At 40.4% G+C, this 21,683-nt stretch overlaps 1 protein-coding gene across 6 annotated transcripts in view; it reads left to right on the top strand.

The window, feature by feature from the left end:
- IQGAP2 (IQ motif containing GTPase activating protein 2) overlaps positions 1-21,683 on the top strand; it is a 132,206-nt gene that overhangs the window by 22,124 nt on the left and 88,399 nt on the right. The window contains exon 1 of one of the 6 annotated variants that reach the window (XM_074855452.1): positions 5,040-5,058. The exons of the other annotated variants lie outside the window; for them this stretch is intronic. The gene's annotated coding sequence lies outside the window, so the exon portion shown is untranslated. Of the gene's footprint in view, positions 1-5,039; positions 5,059-21,683 lie in introns of those variants that run through there. 6 annotated transcript variants of the gene reach the window in all.

The following is a 21,683-nucleotide window of genomic DNA, read 5'->3' as shown; positions in this document are numbered from 1 at the left end:
CAGGAAATTTGTAGCTCTTCTGCTGAGTTAGTTTTCTAGTGGTTTAGTGAGCTGACCGGTGTGATCAAGGGGTCAGAGGAGAATCAGTGCTGGCAAGAGGAAGGGAATGGGTGTGCAGCTGCACACTTGAGAGAGGGGATGAAACAGGTCTCCCCCGCACTTGCTGAGAGCTAGATCATCTCCACAATCTCAGGAAACTTCAATGAGTCTAGCTTTGATTTTAGTCAAGGTTTGTCCTTGGTTTGTTGCAACTCACCTATCTGCTGGCTTCTGGCAAGATAGGAAAATCAATTAGTCTCCAAATCCATTGTTTTCTATTACTATTATTACTAATTTATGTCCCTGGCTTTTTTCACCCTCCCAGGGCTACCTGTCACTTTGAACCTAGTTCTCTAGTTAATTTAAAGCATCTCCCTTGATATTTCACAAGGAAATGTGAAGTTATTTTTACAATTCATGATTTAAATTAACATCTACTATGAGTAACCCCCTCCTCTTCCTTGTATTTATTTTCATAAGGGTTCATGCCATTAGCAGTTTTCTAAAAGAAACAGTCCTTTAGCTCTGCCAGCAGATGATGGGACTCTGCAGCCAGAACAGTCACTCTCAGGTCTGTTAGGTACCTTAAAGCATTTCTGGATCTCCATTTGGGAAATTGGAACTTATAGGTAATGTTTGTGGCCAATGCTTGCTACTGCATGAAGTAGGGATGAATGCTGTGTTGTAAGGAGCCTTGTGCTTCCCCTGCCAAGGGACTGGGTTGTCACAAGTGGAGCTGATGTGACAGCCTGATGCTGCTGGATGTTCTTCTCCTGGGCCTCAGCACACTGGCCCCAGTGCTCATTGGGGAGGAGAGGGTGGGGGTGGTGAAGGCTCTGGAAGTGCTCTTAAGTGGACAGAGCTGCTATCGGGGAAAAGAGGGCAAAGGAAATTCTCCCTTCACAGAGAACTGTTGGGATAATTCAGTTGCACCATGACACTTTGCCCTGAGATGGACTCTTAATAATTTGAAAACAACCTGACAATGAACACATACAAAAAAATCTGTAGAAACAAGCAGAAATGCCTGTGTCTCATGGTTGTGTAGTCCCTAGCCCTGTTTCCTCAGAAGGCTAGTTGTGCCATCTGGGAGGTCCAGGCTGGCAGCAAGGACAGGCTGGGGTGGCAAAGGTGTGTGTTGGTGTTTTCCCCAGCCCTGAGCTGGTGAAACAGCAGCATAAGAAAATGCTGTATCTCCTCTCACTGCACAATTATCACCCTTTCTGTGTACTTGATTAGGGGTGAAACATGTTAACGTTACAGTCTGTTATGTACTCGCACAGTTATAGCATTTCCTTTGTCACAAGAGCCTGAACAAAACTGGGGACTCTGGAAAGCGAGATAGCAGCCTCAGAGGGAGCAATGGGGTTGTAATTCAAACTGAAGCAAAATGAGACTAACACAGTCTTGGAAGGCTTGGGTGTGGGGCACAGGCTACTTCGACAGCACAAAATGGGGTGGGGGCTGCCTTTCAGCAGTGCTGGGGGTGCAGTTTTGCAGGAGATGCCAGGTGATGTATTGGCTTTTGCTGCTGCTGAATGGAGGCGTCCCAGCTGGGCAGTAGCCCCTGCTCCCCAGTGCTGGAGCAGCCCCTGTGGGATGCACAGGGCTCTCCCCAGCTGTGTGCTTGTGGCAGTGGGGCTAGGCTGGAGAAGGCAGGATGGTGCCTTTGGCTCCAGGTGCAGCAGCCACTTGTGAAACTGCTCGGATCTGCAGCTGCTGCCTGCTTGGTCCCAGTAGTGCCCTCCTGGGCAAAAGCTGGAAGTGGGAACTGCCTGTCTGACATATTTGATTCTGTTTATAGTTGTAAGCTTTTTTAGCTTCTATAAAACCTGAATGCACTTTGAGGATTTTTTTTTGTATTCAGGATACTGTGGATAGCAATGATAATAAATAGACTGAAATTGGTAAAGCAGGGTGAATTTTTCCATTCAGTTGGCAGGTGCTGAAATGACAGCAAATACTGTTTCATCTAGTCATGAGTGTGCAAATACAATGTATTTTGGCCCATATTGAAGAGTAATAAATACTAAAATAAGCAATAAATAGCAAAAAATCTGGGCAGAGCATGGCTGGCACAGTACTATGTCAGGCGTTATGTTTTTTCTCACCATATTTGTAATCAAAATATTATAGCAGCTCTGCATTTTGAAATGCCAGAGTTAATTAAACAGGTGAAGAATGTGTGTTTTCAGCTGCTTTTCAGGCCACTGTTTGCGTACTTACTTCCTGTAACCCAGCTTTAATAAAAACTGTCTAAGTTTAACATGAAAGAAGAATCCTGTTGCTGGTAGCTGATGGTTCTGCAAATACTTTCTGTGCTAGGCACAGAATCTGTTATATATAGCATAGGAAATTGTTTTTTAAGCACAATGGACAGGATTGTATTATCTGCAGAGGTCAGTAATGTTTGAATAGGGTGTTATATTTGATATTGGAGAAAAAACATTTTGTTCTGTTAGATTGCTAACCCCTTTTTCCCCAGAATTGCACATCTGATGAATCGAGTCTTTGGTTGCTCATATATGTAATTTGATTTACTACTTTTGTCTTTAAGGAAAGTTTATTGCATATTTAAAAAAAAAAAGAGAGAAAAAAGGATAGTATTCAGTATGCTTGAACTCCTGAGAAGAATAAAATCAAAAATAAACAATTAGGAATAGGGATTTTTTCACTTCAAACAATGTAGCCATGGGTGCCTCTAACAGAAGCTCTCCAGATGTAGCAACAAAACATTTCCAGTATTGCTTGGGAAATTCTTCTGTTAAATAACAAAGGCTTAAGATGGGCATGAGCAGCTGTATCTAACATCTTATTGGATTAGGTTAATTTTAATAGATAAAATTTACCACAACATACTCCTATCCAAAAATTATCTTTGTAATACCTAGAACATCAGATTCTGCCTCAAGTTTGGCTTTTGTTTTTTCTTGTCTTGTTGCAGATGTGCAATTACTGCACTGTAAATGGTAATACAGATCTGAGGGGTTTTAAACCATGACTGAAGCTTTGGCATATAATGCAAATCAAGTTTACAGTAAATCTGTTGTGGCCTAGGGTTATAATAATTCGTAATTAAGCAGACACTATTTCTCCCAGTTTCTTGGAAATTATACCTTTGTATGCTAAGCTTGAATGTGAACTATGGGAGGCCTCATTTTACTAACCTTGTCTCTCTCTGCATGAAATAGAATATACTTTGCTGCAATTTCATAACCAGAACTGCCAGCATTTGTCATCTTTTTACTTTTATTCAGCTGTTCAATAGGACAGGAACTTGTCAAACACTGAAGCTTTAGGTTCAATGTTAGGACAATGAAGACACAGTGAAGGAACACTGTCCAGCAAATTGTTTTGGAGAAGTAATTCTTTATTTTTTAAATGTATATACCCTGTCTTTTCCAATTTCTTTACAATAGAAAATAAAATAATCTATTTTGTGTTCCAAACCCTGCCTCCTTCATTGTATTGGTTTTTATTAATTTGGTTTGCAATGGTTAGTTGTGGTATAGGTCCCTGAAGAAATCACAGTTGGAAGCTGCTGTGCAAAAATGTACATACAGTTTATACTTAAAAGGTCAAACCCTGAATTGGCTTCAGTTGCTAGTTTTGCAGTACCATAGCGCCACTGAAAGTTCAAGTTGTTCCAGTTGTCAGGACTGTGGTACCATGGAGGGTTGTCTTGAACCCCACCCCATTTCTAGCAGGATACTGAGGTCCTATAAAGGCTTGGTACTCCAAGTGAATTCTGCCAGGTTTCATGCTGCTGTTTCTCCACGAGCAAAGCTGTGGCAACTGTGCAGCCCTCGCAGCTCATGAGTGAATTAATGGTACTCAAATGTTCTAAGTCCACTTCTTTCAGACTACAGGAAATCTTTAAAGATCTGTGCTTAGAGGTAAATGCATAAAATTGTAATATAGCTGTACTAGCTGACTATAAGCAGAAAATGTTAAGATATTTCTTGGTAACCTGTTTTGTATGGGTTTTTCAAAAAAACCACAAACAACATTCTTCTGGGACTGGTAGTGTACTGATCATGAACTTTGGTTCATCTCCCTGCTCTGTCTGTCTTCAGCCTAGTAAAGCACTAGTGAACATAACTGGCAGCATCTCTGTAAAGGCCAAATGTTTGAAATTAGGGTACTTAGAGATTAAATTCTTGAAAGAATGCTACTTAACCAGGATATGCTTGTCCCTGAAGTAGCTCTGTCCACACAGAGGGATTGATCAACAAGTATACTTGCTGTTTCATGTCTTGATCCTCAAGGGTACTTACCTAGCAGACAGATTGCCAGCTATTGAGTTGAACAGGTTTTTGTTCCAGACAGTTATACAATTGTGCAGATATGCCAGAGTTTTCATATGCAGGTGTCAGTGATATTAATCAAGCCAATAATTGCTTGTATAAGTGATATTTGCATATGAAAAGTCTTAATAGTAAAATCTAAAGGAGAGAGAAACCTTTGTGTTAGTTTCTGTACAGGATGCATTGACCTGCTCACTGGGATGTTGAGGTAATTTGTGCACATTATGGGTCATTGCTCAGTGTGTATAGTTGCGGAATAAAGCTGCTGAGTAATGATGGATGTGACCTTTGTTTTTTTGGAGACTAAACCATATGGCATTCATTCCATAGCATGCACTGAAGCTAACAGTACAGTCACTTCAGAGCTGGTTCTCTTTCCCCAAATTTTCCACCTTTCTTTTAGGCACTTCCCTCATTTTTAGTAGAAGAGCAACAAATTTGAAGCTGTTCATGCTCTGATGTATAGCATTTAAAAACCTTTGCTATGTGGTCATGTGTCTGTTTGCTTTGGACTGGAGGAGGAAATTACTAGGTCCGATGGAATCTGCTTTTTAACAGCTCCCTTGTTGGAGTGTACTTTTCACATGCTGATATCCTCCTTTCCCAACTGCCATGTCCTGGAGAACTGTAGATCTTTGGAAGAAGTGTTTATTCAGGCTCTTGCAGAAACTGCTGTGGGGAGATGTGAATGGCTCTTCATAGATCAGAAGAGGTGAGGCTGCAACTTTACTTGGTGACCTTTATAGTACTACTTTGTGTAGACCACTGCTGCTGGTGAGGAGCTCACAGGTATGTGTTGGTGGGATCTCACTGTATAGGAAACAAAAATTGAGTGTCCACAAGAAACATGCTTCTAGAGCAGGAGGCTTTTGCTATAGCTTTGTGGATGTTAGAAATCCAGGTCCCTGCAACTTGCTTAGCTACTGCTTTGGGACTGATGATCCTAAAATTGCTCCAGTAATTGCTGAAATTTACAAAAGAACCAATGTGGCTCTGTACCTCCTGTTCTGGATTGGAAAAACAAGCCAGGGAATAGAGACGTCAGTGCTCACTGAATGTGTAAGTGTGACTTTGCACCTGGCTTTTGCCTTCCAACCACTGCAGGCAAGCACTTCAGGGGATAAGACAGCTGCTGAGAGATATAAGTCTGGGTTCCCATAAAAATCACTTTTGGTGCAAATATCTCAGCAAATCACTGACTGGAGAAGGAACACTGTGGCGGTTTGTACCTCTTATCTTTAGGTATGGAGTTACGCTAGAAGATGCTTTGGCTGTTGATGTTTCTCGCTACAGACCATGTCAATCCTGTGTTAGTAGATACAGCTATTGTAAAACCCACAGTGTTACCCACCATGAGATGAGTGGCATCCATCTGTGAGGGACTCGGTTGCTGACAGTTAAGACTTGGGAAGATGCTTTTTAAAACAACACATGGTCAGACTTATAACCAAGCTGTTTGAGTAGTGGGATTGTGTGGCTCTGTGTGTGTACTTTATGATGCTTTTGATTGCTGTTGGTCTCTGTTTCCCATGTTTTAAGAAAGATTACGGTCTCCTCACCTGCATTTAAATTCAAGGGTCTATTAAGAGGTGGGGTACAGCAGTGTCCCAGAGTTGCTAAGAGTATGTATGCACCTTGCAGGAACTCAGATATTTGTAACACCACCTCTTCTTGATGTTCTGGAGCCACTGTCATTTGAAGCTGATAGTGTGACAGCCTCCCATAATTAGTTTTGCTATTTTTGTTGATAGAAGTAGAGATAGGCAGGTGCAGGCCTCTGTGGGACAAAATAAAACCTTCAAATTCTCTCAACCTCACTTGAGGTAGGGAGGTCTGTAAAAATGGCTCTCCGTGCTTCACTGTTTGGTTGTTTTCTAGCTGACCGTGTTTCTTCCAGTTGCTTCTGTGCTTTCTGTAGTGCACAGGAAGAGAGATTTCAGGGTAATCTCTTCAATCCCAGATTTAACACTGACAGGGAAAAATGTTCTTTAAACCAAGCCATTCTTTGGAAAAAATGTGATGTATCTGTTTTTCAGCTGAGTTCAGGAACTGAGATGCATTCTTGAATTAATACAACTTAAACTAAATCAGTCACATGTGCAAAGGAATGTTCTCTTTAAAACCCAAGCAAAAAATATTCCTTGTCAGGGTTTTTATTTTGCAGTTCCAAATTGTACAAGGTGGTCAGAAGACCTCTTAGATACCAGTGCATACATAGGTGAGAAAACAATCATGGAGTTATCTGTATCTGTTTGTAAAAAGAGAGAAATGGTACCTCAAAATATCCTTGTAATTGTCCACAGTGTATCTGTTCAAAATTAGCCTTGTGTTAGCTGCAAAATAAAGAAGTGAGATAGTGGTTGTCTGTTTCTGCAGTGGCAGTGGGATGTAATCTTGAACAGTTAATGTATTTCACTGTTTCTACTCCATGCTACCATCATTCTTGTCAGCTAAGGCCTGAAATTGGTTTCAGAAGTAGAGGCAGAGCTGTGAATGGGTTTTGAGTCTGGCAAATTTGAGTCTGGGGGAAGGGTTGTGAATGAATCCTCTCCAGTGAATGAATGGAGTTGCTCTTGAGTTTGAAATACTAGGAAGGATTTTACGTGGCTTCCAGTGACTATAAATGCTAGGCAGGTTCTGGTTTGGAAGCAGATACCTCCACTAGATGCAAGTGTAACAGCTTGAAGGGGAGAGAATCTTGGGGGTTGTTTTTATTCAAGTTGAATTGAGAAGTGTTGACAAGTGAGTTGTTATTGTGACATTGAGTACAGATTTCTTCTGGCAGGATGATGGTTAACTGCATGAATAATTTTCCAGCCACCCAGATGATAAACAGCTAGCCTGCCCTGGGATAAGAGCTCATAGATTTGCAATTGTAAAGATATGCTATAAATGTCTTCAGTGCAGAAGTACACTACTTGCCCTGCTTGCTTTGCCAGGCAGCAGAGATGAGAGCCTGGAGTCTAATCCTGGCTCTTATTGCTCCCACCTGGGTTGTTAAAGCTTTAGGGTTGTTGGTGATGCATTCGCCCTGCAAGGGAAGTGATAAAGCTAATTTGATAACTTGAGCTCTTCTGCACTATAGCACATTAACTATTTGTAAAACTTTGTTACTATCAAAGTGAATAGGAACATTATAAAATTTGGTCCAGTAAGTAAGAGTGTAAGAAAAACTCCTGTAATGAAAGAAATTGCCTTAAAACCAATGCTTTTCATTACCCTTGTCATTTCACTCCCTAATAGTTTGCCTATTGTAGGGCCAAAGGCAGAATTTGTACATGAAGGTAATAAAAGCCACAGTGGTTCCTGTAGCCAAGCACCCCTTACTGCACAGGAATTGCCCTGCTATGATGTAGTTATGTTAAGAGCACTGGCATGTTTGTTTCCCACTGCAGGGAATAGGGAGAAGCAGTGGGAGCCGGGAGAGAAAGGGGAATGGTTCGCTGGAGTTGTACAAAAAAAGTACCCCAGACTGGAGGCTTAAAAGTCGGACGAATTTGTAGAGGGCCACTGAATGCAGCGTACAGACCCTTGCTGCTGCTGCTGGGCTGCAAGCCTGGGTGAGTGAATGGAGGATGCTTCCGCATGCCAGCCACGCTTGCCCACATGGCACCCTGTCACTGGTCTCACAGAAAGCATCAGAGCATGAAATGCATCATAAGTCATGCTCTGTGGCAGGAGTGTCTTTAGAGCCTGACTGTCAAACAGGCTGCTCTAAGATGGGTAAATAGCATGATTTACATCAAACATCTATCTATGTGTTGTGCCAAACCTCTCTTTCTCTGTTAAAGAAAGATAGCAATAAAATAATGCATCGGTGGACGTTAAAAGCAGGAACACCTTTCCTGACAGCTTCCAAGCTGCAGATTGCATCACCTCCCCTGCCTGTGGCCCAAGCAAAGCACAGCACACTTTACCCAAGCATGTCTGCATTTACATGATGTACAGACTTGGTCATGTGGGATTTGCTTTGCAGCATGTTTGGGGGAGTGCCAGCCCTTGGTCTCAGCTGAACTCTCTTTGCTGGAACAGAGTTCAGTGGGATTCGTGACTGAAGTCAGGTTTTAGGGCTTCCCGTTTTTCTGATGAACATCTACAGAATAGGGAAGAATCAACTTGATACACCCATTAACTCTTGAAGTGCACTTTCTTTAACTACTTTCAAAAACAGAAATCAAAGCTCTTCATTTTATGTTGAACAAGAGCTGTTGGTAGAGGGGGAAAAATGGGTGGGTTTGTTTTAGAAAGTATTGGTGGCACTGGAAGAGCTCTATGTTTGCAGGTTTTTGGATTTTTAATAGCACACTTTTATAGTATTTTCATATCTCCTGCTCATATCCCCTTCTCCTTGTATTCCTCCCTAAGAGCATTGATCTAACCTTGTGATTAGCTTAATACTGGGATGGCTACTATCTTTTTTGGGAAGAGTTTATACTTTAGTTGAAGTTTGGTAAATGCAAGAGTAAAGTATTGAATGGTATTGGCATATTTCTGTGTTCAGTTTATAGAGTTGGTAGATACTTTTTAAATATCCTGCTGCTTTCTGTCCCCACAGAGAGAGACCTTCATCTCTTGTTGCTAAATAAATATACTTCTGTTGTGATTCCAATTCAACATTTTCTTCAATTCCTCAGGTCAAAGTGGTATCCCATATTGTTTTCCTTAGTGAGAAGTAACAGGAGAGAACATACTTTAAAACAGAATTTTATTCCAGAAGGTGTTACTTGGGTTTATGCACTCTTACTATGTTCAGGAGAAACTAGAAGTACAGAGAGACTTCTTGATATTCTTCTAGCATCTTGCAATCCTTTTAAGAACTGTTTATTGTCTGAGAACACTGTAAGTAAGAAAGATGGTGTCTGCTTGAGTTTTCAGTGCCTGAAACTGGCAGGGACTAGCTCATTTGCTGTGGTGGTTACTGACTCAGATTGCAATGGTATTTTCAATGTCAATAGTAATTACTTTGCTTCTTAGGTAAACATGTTAAACAGCATTTTCAGACCTTTGTAAAGATGGCTAACAAAACATTGAACTTGTACATTGTAGTTCAAAAAAAAAAGACTAGGAAAACAGGGGCAAACTGGAGGATTTAACAAGATTGACCTTTAATAACCTGAGATATCAAGGAAGAAACAACAGACTGTAGGTGCTGAATTGAGACCTCCTCTGAAATATGTAAAGAGCTCCTGATGCACTGAGCATTCGCTGGGTCAGCAAAGTTATTTGTATTTCCTCTGCTTTCTGAAAGTGAGGCTAAAATCTGTATGTTGGCAGAAGATTGTATTTGATGCAGTTTTTGTTTGGATTCTGCTTTAGTGCAGAAAGAATTGGATCTGTCCACCTCTAAGAACTTTTCCTTTCTTGTGGCTTGTCATTAGATTTCAAAATACAGGCTTGAATTCTGTTGCTTCACAGGCTTCCTAAAAACATTGATAACTACATTACAGTGCAGAATTTTCATCAATCCCTTAATTTCCAGCAAGTTCAAAGATGAAACATGCATGCAGTGCTTCTGACTTACACTGATGTCAAGATTCATGTGTTGTAAAAGAAGCCAATTCTCAGCACAGAGTTCGCAGGGCTCTCCGGTTATTTTGTTTCTGTTCTGTCTGTGAACTGGGTGTCACTGGAGGAATAGTATCTTCTGTGAAGGTCTTGCATAGCTGGTACTTTGGTAACATGATTAAATTAATAATTAATGCTGTGCTGTGTGGCCTTTCATGTGACCCATGATGTGCATAAGCAGGTGACTGTTATTAAAAATTGTCTCTGCCTGTACGTACTAAAGGCTTATATTTAATCATCAGCAAAACAGGTTTAACAAGAAATTTGTAGAATGTTCTGTTTTTATCTGAGTCTTTAACTTTCTCTTCCTTACAGGAATGGCAAAGAGTAGGGCTGAGAGAAAGCATAAGGATCTGTTGGGAGTTTTCAAGGAAGAGCAAGTTCTGTTTGGCACCTGTTTCTCCTGGTTGCCCTTCAATAGATGAAAATAAAACTGGTATGAAAATGGCTTTCTGGCCTTCCAGAAGGCTTTAAGAACAGTATACCAAAATAGCCCTTTTTTTTTTTAACCAAGAGTGTGACAGAATAAGATGAAACAAACAATTTCTGTAAATTAAATGGTATGACAGCTTCTTGAGTTTTTGGCAGACATGAAAACCAGTCCAGTTCATTGAAGAAAAAATTTTTGAGCTCTTGGCTGATGTCTGTGCTAAGAAGGCACCAGAGGAATGATTTCCTCTTCTTGGCTTTAGGTGTCCCACTTCTCAGTTTCATTTAAGAGGCGGGTGAACAAGGTTCCTGACCTTTCTGTACTGGTCACTTTTTTTAGCCAGTTGTTTAGCTTGGACATGCAGCAGTATGACAGAGCGGGCACCTTGCAGGGGTGACATGGCTTTGCTTGAGCATCTGTAGCAGAGCAGTGGAAGTAGAAGAAACTGCAGCTGGGGTTTTCCTCCTCCTGATACAGAAGAGGAACATTTGCTCTTCTCAAGACTGACTGAGCAAGGATTTGGGAAAAGGATGTGCAAATTCGTTAGCTGAACTGCATGTCCAAATACTTAACATGAGGCATTCAGCTTTGAGTACTGCTATTGAAATAAGTATGTCTAGTGTAAAATGGCTATCACCTTGAAGCAGTGAATCCTTTCACATGGCTGCCTACTAGTAAAAATTCTGTCTGGGGACCATTAGAGCATGCAAGTGAAACAAGAAAACTGCTTTGTTTAGAAGTACAGCTTTGATAATCTCTGATAAAGCACTTTCTAAAATAACAGTTGTTGGAGTTTTTGCACAATACAGCTTTCATCCACTTCTGACATTTAAACGTTGAAATACTATTGAGCCAGTGTTACAGAATGTTTTCATGATGACAATATTACTCCGAGGAGTCTGATCAAGAAGCCAAAAAACTGAGTAACCTCAGGCATTTTTTCTCCTGCTGCATCATTTATTGGAAAGTTTCTCTCAAGGCATGCATTCAGAAATTGTGATGAAGTACCCTGACATATAGTATGTCCTAGAAGTGTCTTAATGGGTTTAAAGTGCAATCCTGACTTGAATAGAGGTCATATTTTAAAGGTCAAAATTGCTTGAGCCTGGTGATAAAAATGAGCCTTTGTTGTAATTCATTTCTGTTAGCTATGTTGGTTTATAGTGCTACAAGTTAATTGTACTGGTTTTCCTAGAGGTAAGACTTCTAACTACAGTTTATTAATTGATGTAAACTTGTCAAGACAGATTAGAGATGTATTATCTGATCTGCAGAAGTGTTTTTTAAACAGCTGCAAATAATAGGTGAAATAGCTTGAGTCCCATGGTGGATTTTCAAGATTGGAGACTGGAAGAATTGTGTTGAATTATAAATTTGGCATACCTGCATGAGAAAGTCTAAGATGTACTCCTGCCACTTTCTTGAGTGAAACTGTGAGAAACACTCAGTAGGTGCTTTGTAGTGAATCCAACCTGTTCTTTCTCTTGCCCTGGAAAAGCACTGGGATACATAAGGCGACCTATAACTTTTTTCTGTTTGAATTGTTGGTGTATTCAAGGGGTTTGACAGTTTTCTGTGATGTAAATGGTAAATAAACATGCACCCAAGTAGCTAAGAAACCCATTAAAACTTTTAAAATGTGATCTCTTAGGCTTAACTGTTTACAAGTTCATCTGTGTATCTGCCCTGTTAGTCAGCAGCAGCTCTGTTCTTTTGGTGCGAAAGAATTACAGCTGGTAAGTTTTTACCCCAATCGTGTGTTGGGGGGACTAAAATATTTTTAACGCAGACTGATGCTAGCTGCTGAAATATTTCACAATCTCTTTTTCTGCCACTTCTTTCCTTTCACTCCTGTTAGTTTTTATATTAGAAAAGAGCTTCACTAACATGGTATTAAAACTGAAGGTGTAAATCTACAGATCAGGAGGGCAGAAGGTTCAGACTTTGACATAGTTACTGCATTGATTAAATCTGCTTTTTTATAGGTAGTCATGTTGATTGAGGTCTGTCTTTGTCATGCTTTTTCAGAGTACTTGAGAAAATACTGTAATCTAGATACTCTGTCTGGCAGTGGTGTGTGCAACACTGAACTTTGTGTGACCTATCTGAATAGATTAGGAGTGAATACAGTGAATATCCTGCCTTAGTATCTATAAAAGACATTACACAGTAAGTATGGCACTGCTGTAATGCACATGGCTTTCTGCTAGGCAAACTTCTGAACACAGTGTAGTGCAGATGGTTTACTGCTGTCATTGCGTGTGTCAAAGCTTGAGATGTGGAGACTGAAATAGCAGTACTTAGACTGGATGTGCACTGTCTAAGTGAAAGATATTCTGATGTTCCCTCTGATGATATTGCAATCAAGCAACCAAATGGTTTCATCAACAGTGAAGGAGGGAAGAGAAAAATGAAGAGCTGTTCTGGGTGTGAGGCTTGATCAGGTGCTTCTGTTCCAGCAGCTGGGTCTGAGGGCTGGGTACAGTGTCAGGGGTTGCAGTTCTCTAGCCACTGCTGATAAAGCCTGTTGTTAAGTTTGAAGAAAGTTTTGTCTCATGGATCATCTGCTTTAGCCTCAGATTATGTTCCAAAAAAATCAGCTGGGCAAAGTCATGAATGGTCTTTATAGCAGAAATTAGACCAGGATGATGTCAGACAAACCGAATTGCAAGCTTGAAGGAGAGGAAAGAGATGAAGAGCAGAGGCAAACATGTGGGCTGATGGTGTGTGGAGGTAGGGCTGGCCCACATGGGAAGCAGAGGAACTGCTCCAGCAAATTCTGCAAGACTTTTCCAACAAGATCACAGTCAAGCAGTCCAAGAAGCTGGAAAAGCAGTGAAGGAGGCAATGAGGACCTGAGGATGGCTTCTTGGATGAGGAGAGAAGCTTCTTCAGAGGATGAAAATAGATTATTCCTTCCCTGCCTTAAAAGGGCAGGTTGGGAGTTGGATAGACAGGAGTGCAAGGCTGCACTGCTGAGAAGTGGGCAGAAAGGATTGGTCTTTAGTGTGATGAGACTTGTCATCTTTGTCTACCTGGTCTGGTTGGAGCTGACTTAAAAGGGATGGATAAAGACTCAGAGTGTAACATAGTGTGCAGGGAGCTGGCAGCCTGGAGGACCATCAGGTGAAGCAGGCTTGCCCCATGGTCGGCTTCTTGTGGCTGCCAGAACATAGTTTTACTGGAACTCTCAGTTCTTAGCAACTGGGGTGGGAATATTTTATGTAATGTTATAAACAGCGATATTAGTTTTGATTTTTTTTTTCCCCAAATCTTTGTGATTTTGGAAATTCTGAATTGGTACGGTTCAGACATTGCTTGTCCCTCAGAACAAGTGCTAATGAGTGCTCACTTCTGTAGGGCTAAGAAGATTTTTTGTTCTGCTCCATCCAAATGTTGTGCTATAAACTTTTGTCTACTCATGCTGTAAACAGTGATTTGCATCTAATAACAAACTGCTAAAGCACAGTGTGTTCCTTGTTCTTTTAAAGTAGCTTAGATGTGCTTTAAATATTGACACATTTAAGCTAGCTATGCAGTTGTTAGGGGATAATAACTATGTACTTGTCAGGGGATTTAGCTACAGAGGCAACAAGGTCTGCCTATCCTTGGCAGCGGGTCTCTATCTTGCATTTCCTGGGGTGCATGAGACCTGATAGTGACTGATCCCTAGATTAACCTCTGAACATGTCAGGTTAAACAGTTTCCATAACCAAGTTACCTGATAATCAAATTTGCCATAGTAATTTTAACAGTTAAAACCAGAGTTAATAAAATTAATGTAAATGTATTTTTGGCAGTGTTTTTTGAAGATGTGTGTTATAATAAAGGGGTTGAATAGCCAAGAACACTTAAAGTGAACAAAACATGACATTTATCAAAATAGCACTTGAAAGATGGTGACTTGTGCCATTTATAGAAGCATAGTTAAAAAGCCATCAAACCAATGAAGTAGTCTGGGAATGGGGAGAGATGACAAAACCTAAGGAGTCATCAAAATTTGGGATAAGGGTCATTCTTGGGATAGAGTCTGCTTGCACAGTATCTTGTACTGTCCTGGTAAAATCTGTGACCCATCAATTCTCTAAAAAGAAAACTCTGCCAGACAGCCTCATGTGATATACTCCCTGGGTCAGCTGTTCAGGATCACTCATTGCCTCCTGCTTAACTTTGAATCTGCTCCTGACTTGTTATTTGTTGTCTCTGAGAAGTGAATGTGAAATGTACGTTCCAATTCTTGTCCTGTGGTTTTTGTCTTCTCTTATTTTGATTTTGCATTACTGGAGATGTATTTTGTACAAACTCAAGCAATGTTTCCTGAGTAAAACATGGGATTATACCAGTTATTCTTAACACTGAGAAGCAGACATATAATCTGTTCAAGAATATTGAGCATTTCTTTATGCTGTTCCTATTCTTCTATGCTTTCATTTTTCAATGAAATCCTAAAATCCAAGAGCTTTGTTTCTCACTTGGCTTTTACTAACTGATGCAGTTTTGCTCCCCTGTTAACAAGCATTGGCTAGTGTATCCCTACTTCAGAGTCTTTCCCTTGCTGCTGTCTTTTCCATTTGCCTCAAACGGATATACCTGATCTAAAGCAAACTGAAAATCCTTGACTATTTGGATAGTCTAAGCTATATTTAACAAGCTGCTTGCTAGCCAATGACAAGCATGAAAATTAAAGTGTGCTCAGGGACACATCTTTTTAAGAAACAAGCCTCATCATTGGTAAGGAAGACGTCTGTGCGGGTGAGATCTTGTATTTATCAACAGGTCTTGTTCCCAACCCTAGATGAAGTCTAGCTAGTGTCTTTCTTCTTTTTTTGAGGAAAAAGAACTCCAACCAAAACCCTAAAAAATCCAAACCTCCTGAAGTTTTCTAACTCTTCTTCTGCCTCCTCATTTTGCTTTAAGAGGAGTTTTTCTTCTGGCTCCCTTTCTACTGTTCTCTTACAGTCAAACCCAGTTCTTCCCACTATTGCATCTTCCTCATCCTTTTCTTTTGGGAGGGTTAAGAGATTTGCTGCTTGTTTATAACTGACAATTAGCCTCCCACCCTTTACTGGTGTTCCCTGCTTTGCCTTAAACAGGTATGAGTCTTTCTTTATTCTGAATGTCAGGAGCAAAAATGTACAGAATCAGTACCATGTCCCTGGTTTTGTAAAGACAGTAGATGACTAAGGCACTGTAGCAAGTCTGTTTGTACGCTCAAAAACTTGGTGATGCTTTTATGTTGCCTTCACATCTTAAGCTTTTTGCTGTAATGAGACACAGTAACTATATATTTTAATGAGATCTTAAATTCTAGAAAAGTTCATTCCCCCAGGTCAAACTTCTTGTTTGCAAGGGATGGAAGTTTGCCAGTATGCTGAGCTTGAAAGGAATCATTGTACAATATTTGTCCTTTTAAGCCATCCTACCCCATAACTGCATGCTATCAACTCAAGAACACTGTTTTTTACATGAGAACAAGCATAGTGACACAGAAAACAGATCTGCATCTGTTGATTCTCACTTGATGTTCAGACTGGGGCTTAATAGGTGCAAAATTTGTCAGAATAAGTAATCTAGACATTTGGTTTATTTATTAATAAGCATGTGTCTACACCTTGGTGTAGTCTGTTTGCATTGAGGTTTCTTTCTCATGCAAATCATGCTTGCTACAGCCTAAGCCTCCCTGGTCTTAATAGCTTTCCTTCTCTTTCATGAACCCTAGCAGCTGTGATGCATCCTGGGAGAGAAACAGTTGTGATGCAGCCTGGGAGAGGTTTTCTTCTCCCAGCTCCAGCCGCTGGGGCCTGGGGAAGGAAGCAGCTACCATGCATGGCTTCCGCTCCTGCACCATGCTTCTTGCTGGCTGATACTCTTTATCCCTGGAAAAGAGAATCGATTTGACTTCAGTACAGCTGTTCATTATTTTATGCAGGACATACTATTGCTGTGGTGGTAACAATATATTCTGGCAAGGGAAACCCTTGCTAAAATGAAGTACACTGTAAGCCATATGTAGTCCTCCTTACAATAGAGATGCAGGCTAGGTTCACTTCTGTTTGTGTAATTCTTATTTCCCTCATTCCTGTTGCAGGCAGCCTTGTTGAGGAGGAGTAAGAGATCTGTTGCTGGTTACCTGGAATTTATATTTAGCTAGGAAGTCATCCTGAAGTGGAAATCCAGAGTCGAATTATATCTGGTTTATGCTCTTTGTTGCTCCAATGCTCCTTTATATCCGCCCTGTGGATTATTAATCCCTGTGACACCTTTTGGCTCTACTGTGGAGAGTAGAAGGGATTACTGATTTTTCCAGTTGTTATGCTTGAAGGTAGAAAGAGCAGATACTTTTGGTTCAGATAATGTTCTCCTCTGATCCTCAAAGGGTGGTTTAATGGTAACCAGATGTTAGTCATTGTTAATCTTCATCCCACAAGTTCCAGGCATTAAAACAATGATTGCCTTTTATCCTTGAATTTGGAATTATTGCAACTCACTTGGTATTTCAGTTTAGCATTTGATGTAGGAATGGTGAGAGGTGCAATACAGTCAGTGTGCTGGGCAGTGAAAAAAAAAAAATAGTGCTGGCTGTGGGTTTTATTGCATCTAGAAATCAAATTAACATTCAACCTTTCTAGGTTGTGGTCCCATCTGATTCTCCCCATGAGTGCACATATGCTGAAGTCCACATACCCATCACTGACTTGCTGATAAGACATTGTCACAATTAAGTAGGAAGTTTGTAAATAAACCCCAGTATTCATGGCCTAACTATCCTTACTCATAAGTGTTATACCAAATAATGTAAGGAGATGTTTGCCTTCCCTTTTACTGGGGAACTCTCTGGTACAGTGGAGACCAGTACTAGAAATTACAGTAGTGAGTCAAAGGCTGGTTATAATGTGTGGAAAAACAATAATGAAACCTTATGAAAATAGTTTTCTGCTGAATGCCAAGGTTGTTCCCTAGGTACTAATCATTTGTTCAAGGTTATTGCTGCTTTTGTAAAGGTACTTGTGGAGATCTGGAGGAATCTTAGCAGTTGTAGTAACCTATTCTGGATCAGAATGGATTAGGCATAGTTGCTTTAGTTTGGTTCAGTAACCACACTTGGTTAGAGACATTTGCCAAACTCCTTTCTGTCCAAGATTCATTTCCTCTGATGAAATGGATATATTAGAGAAGACCTCTGTGCAAGCACTTTTGAGCAGATGAAAATTTATCATGAAGGGGTTGTGTTGAGGCTTTGAAAGGAAGCAAAAAAGCCCATCCATATTCTCCTTTTCAAACTTAAATGATTCCAAAGCATCAGCTTTGGATTCTTAAGAAAATAATTCTTGTTGTTTTAAAATTAATCCCATCTAGGATGCAATTAAATACCACTTAGTTATAAAAAAAAAAAAGGTTTAAATACAAGTTAAGCATAAAAAGATCAATGTATCTGTGTTCAGTGGTAGTGCTCAGTTGTTTTATTGGAAAACAGCATTTGCAGGTCTGTGCTTGTCACTTGAAGAGGTAGTGATAGGGACACACAGCCTTTCTGTACTTTTTCTCACTGTTAAAAGTGAATGGGTTAAATACCTCTAGCATCTAACTTGCTGTGTCCAGGTGGTCAACTTTAGTTGCTGTGTATGGGGTGCCACTTTTTTGCCAATAATCCAGATATGGCCATAAATCCCAGGCTAAGAATTTAGGCCAAAATTAAACTTACCTTGAGCTGCACAACAATTTAGCTGGCTATGGCTATTTGTGCCTTGAAAGTAGTTACTGTGTGACTTTCAGTAGAGTAAATAATTTTCAGAAGTTTGTCAGTGCCACTGTCGTCAGACTCATGGTAATGCCTAGGTTTGTAGAGGAGATGCTAATAGCAAGCATACATAGAATAAATATTCATATCAGGTAAAACAGCTGACTTGTGAATATATCTCCTAATGAAACACACTGACATCTTCAACAAAGAGCAGGCATGTAAAGCTGCCTTAAGATGTTGGGATAATGACCTATAATTTGGTGACTAGACTTTGTTTTCCACAGAGCTGAATTCTCATCAGTTTCACTAGCCAAAAAAAATGAGCAGCAGCTCAGCTCTCCTAAGGATAATTAGACTAGTCCCCCTTAGTCATTCATACATTCCATGTAAATGCACAGAAAATGTCTAGACACACTTGTAAAAAAAAGTATTGATTGAATTTCAGTCTGACACGGCTTTCAGTGCTGTGTCTCGGTGCCTTTGGAAGCAGCTGAATAACTTTGAGCCTTCAGTCCTTGGGAATGCTGCTTTTCTTGTGCACCATCTGCACACACCTGTGTGTTCTTGCAGTGCAACTGCTGGAATAAATGACTGTGCTCTCTAACAGCTGTTTGAATAGTGTCCGATATTGTTTGTGTGCAAAGAAGCCTGAATTGTTGTACCTTAAATGTAGGGATGATGGTACTCAGAACTCAAGCTAATTACAAACCTGCTGCATTTCTTCCAGCTCTGGTTATGCCTCTATCCACAAGTTGTCCATTGATCCTATGAAGTAGGTAGTTCAGAGAAATGATACATTTAAAAAAAAAAAAAAAAAATTGCTCTGTTAAGTTCTGAGAAATTGAGACTTAAAAGGTTTTGAGACTAATTAGTAAATGTATTTGCGCATCTTTTTTGAATGTCCTGGGGATCAAAGTATAGAGCTATGGATCTGTTGTCCAGCCTGTGTAACTCTCACTCTAATTTATATTCTCTGGCATGTTTCTGATGCTCAGGCTGTTTTTCATAATGGAATTGGACAGCAACACAAACATATCCAATTCAGAAGGCAAGCTCTTAGATACAGGACTGGAATTGTCTTAAATTATTTGCTTTGAGTGTTCTGATGGTGTACCTGCCTTGTCCTGATGGCAGGGGGAAACCGCATTGCATTGTACTTGCTCTCTAAAGTGTGCAATTAACTTTCAGCTTTGGATACCAAGAGCCCAATACACTTAATCATGATAACAAACTCTTGTCTGAGAGTGGCTTAAGAGGAATATGAATTGCTTACATAAGTAGATGAGAACCTGGTCCTAAAAGTAGCAATTTCAGATGTATTTAGACAAGAAGTGCTTTTGTAAGTATTTGGAGAGGATTTAACAAAGCAGACACCAGATCTGGCTAGGCTAGTCCAGTGGTTTGACTTGAGTACTGGCCTTTGAGTGTAAGGATAAGCACTACATACAAAACTGCAACATTTTATTTTGGTTGACAAAACCCACAATGGCACTGCTGACTACCTTTTCTAGATGTCCATATTTTCATCAAATACAATTATTTCCTCTTGTGGTTTTAACTTGCATGTAGGTATGATAGATTTGATGGATTAGACTTGACTCAGCTGGGTGGGCATTGATTACTGCTCCTTTTCCAGTCAGCAAGCTTATTCAAAGACCTGATCTGCCTAGTAAGAGCAGGAGTGATTGTTGCACCCAGATTCGGTTAGCACAGCAATTAGATAGTCTTTCCACCACTCTTTTGAAAGCCATACTCTCATCTTCTACCACCTTCACAGGTTTGAAGACCCATTTTTCCACTGTTCTGAGTTCTATTTGGCTGCTTTTAGCTCACCATGCAATTTTAGTGTGTTGGGGTGTAGCTACAAGCAGTGATCTTCCATTTTAGAAAGCAGATAGACAAATTCAGGGTTTGTTTTCCATCTTGAAGCATTTTGCTTTGAATAATTTGATATAAAATATAGGAACTAATAGAGCTTCCTGGTATCAAAATGATTAATGTTCAGAAATCCTTATTTACATTTTTGTAAAAAGGCAAACTGTACATTGGTGAGCCTGTTCCACTCCTGCATGAAAACACACCATCATGGTTTAATGGAATAAATTTTTTCTAACATTCAAAAACAGCTTTAAAAGCATCTAAATGTAGAACAGCTTAACTCAGAGATCCTTCTTTGTGACTATTTTTTTAAAACACATGTACTGCTAATATAGCATTCCACAAATGTAGCAAAAACCAAGAGGTGGAACTGAGAGGTTTTTTGGTAGTTGAACATGATTTTAAAACCAAAACATGATGAAAGCCTCTGCTTTCGGCAACTAAATGTAAAGTGGTGTTAGTAGCCAGTGGGGGATGTTGGGCTGCTGGTCCTGTTGCAACCTGGCAGCTTTGCACTTCTACAGAGTGGTGCTGCAGTTAATGTGACAGCTTAGCACATGTGAGTTCTCTTTTTATATGGGTCTAAAGGCACGGATAATGAAGCCCCTCCACTCATGGTCTGCTGTCAGAAGCACAGTTGCAGCAGAGGGGAGAGCTTGAGACTGTCTGGATGATGTCTCAGTGACTGGTGTGGTCTGATTCAAGGTAGGGTGTAGATGGGACAGGGCAGAGTCAGCTTAGCACCAGCTTTGTTCCGTACCCTTCTGCTGAGGACTTCTTGGCCCATGGAGGGGATCTACTACATGTGTCTGAATACTGATCTAGCACTGTCTGTCTGGGAGAAATCAGTGTACTCCATGACTGCAGACCAAAATACTTCAGGATAGTGTGCTCTCTGCTTACATTGAAAGAATATAGTGTGGCTTTGTCATCTTCTTGACTAGAGGTTAGAAAGGTGAAGTAGCAGGTGACTTAAAAGAATGTAGAGTGCACTATACAACACTGTAGCATGAGGATGCCTTTTTTTAATGGTAATTGTGTTGGTTTGTTAATGTTGTGAAGAGCAGAACTATATGCAAAGTGCATGAGTTGGATATAAATCATCAAAATTATGGTCAATTTTAAACAGTCATTATTACTTTAGTGGAAAATATGCTAGGGCACATGGATAACAAAGAGGTGATTGATTGGTGACAACCAACATGGCTTCACTAAGGGCAAATCAAGCCTGATTAATTTTAGTGGCCTTCTATTATGGGATTAGAGTGTTGGTAGGTAAGGGAAGAGCAACTGACGTCATCTACCTGGGCTTGTGCAAAGCTTTTGATACTGTCCTCCACAACATCCTTGTCTCTAAATTGGAGAGACATGGATTTGATGGATGGACTGTTCAGTGGATAAAGAATTGACTGTATGGTTGCACTCAAAGTTGTGGTCAATGGCTCTGTGTCCAAGTGGAGAGAGGTTACGAGTGGCATTCCCTAGGGGTTGGTGTTAGGACCAGCGCTGTTTAACATCTTTGTCAGAGACATGGACAGCAGGACTGAGTGAACCCTCTGCAAGTTTGCCAACTCCACCAAGCTGTGTAGTGCGGTCAACACTGGAGGGAAGGGATGGCATCCAGAGGGACCTGGACAGACTTGAGAGGTGGGCCTGTGTGAACCTCATGAAGTTCAACAAGGCCAAGTGCAAGGTCCTGCACATGGGTTGGGGTAATTCCATG

The sequence above is a fragment of the Strix uralensis genome, chromosome Z (genome assembly GCF_047716275.1).
Source record: "Strix uralensis isolate ZFMK-TIS-50842 chromosome Z, bStrUra1, whole genome shotgun sequence".
Lineage (NCBI taxonomy): Eukaryota > Metazoa > Chordata > Aves > Strigiformes > Strigidae > Strix > Strix uralensis.
The sequence above is the reverse complement of the archived record's forward strand: the minus strand, read 5'-3'. Positions and strand labels throughout refer to the sequence as shown.